Source organism: Miscanthus floridulus, chromosome 14 (assembly GCF_019320115.1).
Source record: "Miscanthus floridulus cultivar M001 chromosome 14, ASM1932011v1, whole genome shotgun sequence".
In the NCBI taxonomy this organism is placed as follows: domain Eukaryota; kingdom Viridiplantae; phylum Streptophyta; class Magnoliopsida; order Poales; family Poaceae; genus Miscanthus; species Miscanthus floridulus.
In genome coordinates this window covers 29,820,166-29,826,040 of record NC_089593.1, presented here as the reverse complement: position 1 = coordinate 29,826,040, position 5,875 = coordinate 29,820,166, and the positions used below count along the sequence as shown (strand labels likewise).

General features: G+C 38.1%; 1 long non-coding RNA gene across 1 annotated transcript; it reads right to left on the bottom strand.

Annotated features, from left to right (window-relative positions):
• Positions 1-1,318: 1,318 nt before the first annotated feature.
• LOC136502595 (uncharacterized) lies at positions 1,319-2,286 on the bottom strand. Its single transcript, XR_010770636.1, has 3 exons — positions 2,193-2,286; positions 2,053-2,079; positions 1,319-1,591 (listed from the first exon to the last, which is right to left on the bottom strand). It is a non-coding gene; the product is annotated as an uncharacterized lncRNA (long non-coding RNA).
• Between the last annotated feature and the right edge of the window lie 3,589 nt (positions 2,287-5,875).

Here is a 5,875-nt window from a genome sequence, read left to right as displayed (position 1 = left end):
GTGATTATATTTATACCCTTATGCATGTTATATTGATGGTTTATAATGGTTGTTAACTACCGTCAACAGCCACTAATATTGCTTTGTTCTTTACTACTATCGTATCTTGATCTTGCTTATTCCGAAAGACCCACTTTGTTCCAATCACATTATGATCCTTAGGCCTCTCAACTAGTTCCCATACTTTATTTCTTGTGAAGCTGTTTAGCTCTTCATGCATAGCACTAACCCAAGCAACATCCTTCAAATCTTCATCTATCTTCTTTGGTTAAATGAATAACACAAATGAGAAATATTCATAAAATGATGCCAATCTTGATCTTGTTTGCACACTTCTTGATATATCACCAATTATAGAGTCCAAAGGATGATCTCTTACAATACTTGTTGGTTGGAGCACTTGAACTTGATTGCTTGCACTTTGTTGATCATTTGATTGAGATGATGTACTGGCCACTTGTTGATCTTGCTCTTTGTCATCACTTGTATTAGCTTGATTTTGATCATGAGAACCACTAGCTTGCACATTTGAGTTAGAGAGCACTTGATTCTTGTCATCTTCAACATCAAGCACCTCTCTAGGTCTTATGTCACCAACGTCCATGTTTTTCATTGCATTGACCAATTGAGTGCCTCTCACATCATCTAGATTCTCATCTTCCTCTTGATAACCATTGGTTTCATCAAATTCTACATTATGAACCTCCACAAGAGTACTACTAGCCAAATTCTAAACTCTATAAGCTTTGCTGGTAGTATAGTAACCAAGCAAGAATCCTTCATCACATTTCTTCTCAAACTTGCTCAAACTAGTGCCTTTCTTCAATATATAGCATTTGCAACAAAAAACCCAAAAGTATGCAATGTTGAGCTTTCATCCATTCAAGAGCTCATATGGTGTCTTCTCCATCATTGGGTGACAATAGAGGTAGTTGCTATCACTATACCACAGCCAATCTGTAGCGACTCCAAATTGGTCGCTATAAGTCGTTATAGCGACCAATGATCGGTCGCTATAACTTTATAGCGACCGATGTATAAGTCACTGGAAGTGGCGTCGCTATAAATCTATAGCGACCGACAGGGTTTACAGCAACCGATAGTTGGATGCTAGTATTTATAACGACCAATGATCTGTCATATGTTATAGCGACCAATGGTTCGAGGATATTAAACTTTTTAGCGACCAATAATCCGTTGCTATGAACTGGCACAATTATATATAATAAATTCTGTATTAACCAGATTTCATATCAAATCAACATCCATAGCATGTCACATCACTTCATCAACCACATCATCAGATAAAGATCTCAAGTTTCATTGAAGCCAACATTTAGCAATACATCGAGTTCTATCATCTAAGATTCTGATCCATGATAGCAAGTCATCATTACAAAAGGAAAAGAACACATACAACCTAGCTAGGTTAAATGGCAGGCACAAGTCATATGTTTGCTTGCACAATCTAACTAGATTCATAGCAAAATGCCTCATCTCCATCTTATCAAAAGCAAAATGTCATATGTTGACTTCCTGGTGACATTATCCAGATTCCAGCATCATGTACACCTCCAAAGCCTCCCTCCACCTGAACACAACACAGTACACACATGAAGTTAATTATGGGACCTACATAGGAACCAAACAATTGTGATACCAATAATCTAATTGAGACTAGAAAATAGTCAATAGGAAACCTCAAATAGAAATAGGAAAATATCATCTCCAAGGTTCAAAAGTAGATTTCTGGAAGCTAGTTGGTTACATTCAATTTCGGCAAACTGTTGATGAAGTCTAAGTCTTTCCTAACAGTCATGTAGTAAATTGCACTTTAAAGACTAGCATGAAAATTTTCACTAATGGTTCATTCCCAAAACTATAGGCATCAGAGGTTTTTATTTTCATTCCAAGAAGTCGTCAACAGTTTGCATGCAAGCTTGAAAACATAAAATCAGAACATGCTGACCAAAATCACACACATATTACAAATAAGAAAACATTTATGCATCCTCAACAGAAAAAGGTAGAAATCAGATATAGATTGCCCACCTGAGTTCTAGCTCTTCTCTCCCCCTGCTGCAAGTCCAGAGTATAAAAACACAAAGTATAGGCACTAATCAGCATCATGAAACTTGCTAACCTTCAACTGTCATAAGAGGAGATATATAAGTGACCTAAGAATAACATACCTGAAACACCTTGAGGCAATTTTGATGCCTTCCTAACCAATTTTGATGCTTGCTGCTTAACCTTCAATTGTCACAAATATCACTAATTATAAGTTTGATCATTTGTCATATACTAGTGAACATGCACGTGCGACATGCACGTGGATATAAAAAAATCTCATTTATAAAGGGGGAATTACAGTTGGCATTAGTACTCTAGCTTTTTCAAAGTGGAAAATTCCATTACTAAACAAGGCTATGTTACAAACTCCTAAGGCAGTAAGTACATCTCCATCTCCCACATCAAACCACTTGCAGAGCTTATGATCGACGTATGTTGGCACTTGACAGTGCAGCTTGCCTTACCCTCATATCATCATTAGAGTCTTTCTCCTTGTGTACTTGGATGCTTAGTATAATCTCACCATTTTCCCATTCCCCTCCTATTACTTCTCCTCACAACCTCATACCACACTTGAAATATCTTCCTAAAATATGACTAAGAATAATGATTGGTGACCCGTAAAATCATCAAATATATCAAAAGAAACCATGCTAAAATTTTGATTTACTGTTAGAAACCTCAGCTTGGAAGTTTCCATACCGCACTAAAAAAGACTGAAGGTACCACATATTTTGCCCCTAACAGTGAAAATGTCACATTAAAATTGATAGACAACTGTGTGTACACAACCACCTTAAGTAAGAGAAAGAGAATGTTTACAAGAATCTAGCAATTTGAGTAACTAATATAACAAGAACAACAGGCCATGCGAATCCTCTTATCTGAAAGCAAGTATACATACTGATATACGTTACTGGACACAAAAAGGAAAGGTTAACTCTATACTAATATCCTACACGATAATATTGCAGGGAGAGATGTTGAACTATACAAACTTGTGCAAATGTATTGGCCGAAGAAATATGTTCACTATTCCCAGATCCAATAAAAGTTGCAGAGGGAAAAAAGGAAAGAAGTTATATAGTTAATGAAGCACGGGATACTGAAGGTACCCACATATAAAGTTCATTAAATGTATCACGAGGAGCAAAAGAAAATATGTCAAAGAATAAACTGACAGGACAAATTCAAATGTCTTATATTTTCTAGATTCTAACAAAATGCTCACGATCAGCAGTAAAGATAAAAGCAGTACGTAATCCCTATTTGCATGCTTAGCTGGTTGAGTCTAGGACAAGGCAGCAAAGCAGAAAATGAGATAATATAGTGAAAAAAAATCATCAGGTTTTTTTTCATTAGTAAATACAGAAATGATCAGCACTTCCAAGGAAGTATGAAAAAACAAGATGATAGTTGTAGGTTCATAGAATATTTTTCTGTAGAGTCTTACGCATCAATACTTGAGTACCAAACACCTTATGAACAAAAACATTGCTATGCCACAAGCAATAGCAAGAAACAGTAACATAGACACTTGATGTTGTGCAAGTTCTTCATCCTGTGTATGGTAACTGCAACCAGATTAGATAATTGATACAATAAGAATGCAAAATCCAAGAAGGTGATTGACATTCGACACATTGTTAAAGACTACTCACAAGCACTGAGAACACAAAGTAGGAGCGTAACAATGTGCCAAGTGACAATTGTTTTTGTCTTGAAACCAGCATTCATGAGAGTTTGGTTTCAGATCAGTCTATAAACTGCCAGGTAGCATCCTATGTATGCCGTGGTGTGAAGTGCAATATTCTTCATAGTGAAGTAAACCAATGTATAGTCACATATTTGTGTAGAGAGGGAGCAAACTTATATCAAAATGGGTATCCATCTAAATCTAGTTTGGGAAGAATTTAAAGTGGGTAAAATGCGACATAAGCATTGGTCGTAGCTAAGGTGATATCCTCTTCGGCTGACAGACTGCACCGTAATCCTGTTGAACCATTTCACCTAAAAATACACCAAGGTTATTTTATAGGAAAAAGTCTACTTAACCCCCCCACCTATCAACCATGGTCTACTTCACCCCCAAACTATAAAACCGTCTATTTTACCCCCTGAACTTTTCAAAATCGTCTATTTTACCCCCCCCCCCCCCGGGCGGTTTTCGACGGTTGTTTTGCTACAGTAACGGTGGTTCGCTACGCTACCTGTGGTTTCACCTTTTTCTTTTTTTATTTATTTTCGCTGAATCTTTGAAAAATCATAGTAAATCATAGAAAAATCATAAAATGGAAAATCCAATTTTGTTGGACTCCACATGAGTAGATCTACATAGTTAACATATAATGTGGTATGCTTTAGTACAAAGGTTTTGCTGTACCTTTAGATTAATTAGAAAATCTAATTTTGTCTGTAATTAATTGGAATTTATCTATAACTAAGTTATACATGGTCCAATGAGTACGAAATTTTTACTATAGTTCAAGCATACAATAATTAGCCTACCATAAAAATTTCACCATAATTGGACCACAGAAGCTGCAGCTATGAATTGTTCCAATTAATTACAGACAAAATTGGATTTTCCAATTAATCTAAAACTACAGCAAAACTTTTGTACTAAAGCATATCATATTATATGTTCATTGTGTAGATCTACTCATGTGGAGTCCAACAAAATTAGATTTTCCATTTTATAATTTTCTGTGATTTACTATGATTTTTTAAAGATTCACCAGAAATAAATAAAAAAGAAAAAGACAAAACCACCATCACTATAGCAAAACCACCGTTACTGTAGCAAAACCACCGTCAAAAACCGCCAGGGGAGTAAAATAGACGGTTTTAAAAAGTTCAGGGGGTAAAATAGACGGTTTCATAGTTTGTGGTATGAAGTAGACCATGGTTAATAGGTGGGGGGGTTAAGTAGACTTTTTTCTTTTTTTATATGCAAGATTAAAAAAAGATACGAACTAGGAAAAATTGGGATAACAATCACAACATCTTAATTTCTTCAGCTATACCATCCTACTGATGTGGACGCCTAGATCTACTCGATTTAGCAATTAGTAATCGGAAATTGGGAACCAATCAAGCAAAGCTCAAAACGGAGAACTAGAAATTCGATTTACGGATTCACCAGTCACCACTGCAGCAACCAGCAGGATGGATCAGATTGGCCAATTGGGGATTTGATTTGATTTGAGACTGGAGATGGAGGGCAGGGCAGCCGCACATACTTGGGCATGGAAGGCAGGGAGCAGCGGACGGGGATGGAAGGGAAGAGAACGAGTATGTACCTGCTCTGTTCGAGCTCATGGCCGGCAAGAGTGGAGACGATGGTTGTGACGACGGTGTGGGGACGACGGTTGCGGCGGCTCAGGCTCCAACGAGCGTGTTGGGGTTGGCGGCCATGGTGGCGAGGACGGCGGCCGGGGCAGGGATGGCACCCCCATGCGAGCTCACGGCGGTGGTGAGTCCATACGTGATGAGCGGCGCTCGGTGCTGAGTTCGTGAGGTTTGAGAGTCGTGAGATGAGATGGCGGCTGATGGGGGCGGTTTGGTGGTGGAGTTAGGGTTTCGGGTGACACTATGACGGGTGGGCCACGCAAATTTCACTGCATGCGAGTGGGCTGGGCCGAACGTGCCAAAATAAAACCAGGCTATAGCGACCAATCGTTGGACCTTAATATGCATTTTTAGCGACCGATTGTCCGAGGAAATATACACCCACTGATTATTGATCGGTACAAGGAAAAATAGCGACTGGTACTCCGTTAGAAATTTGTAGCGACCAATT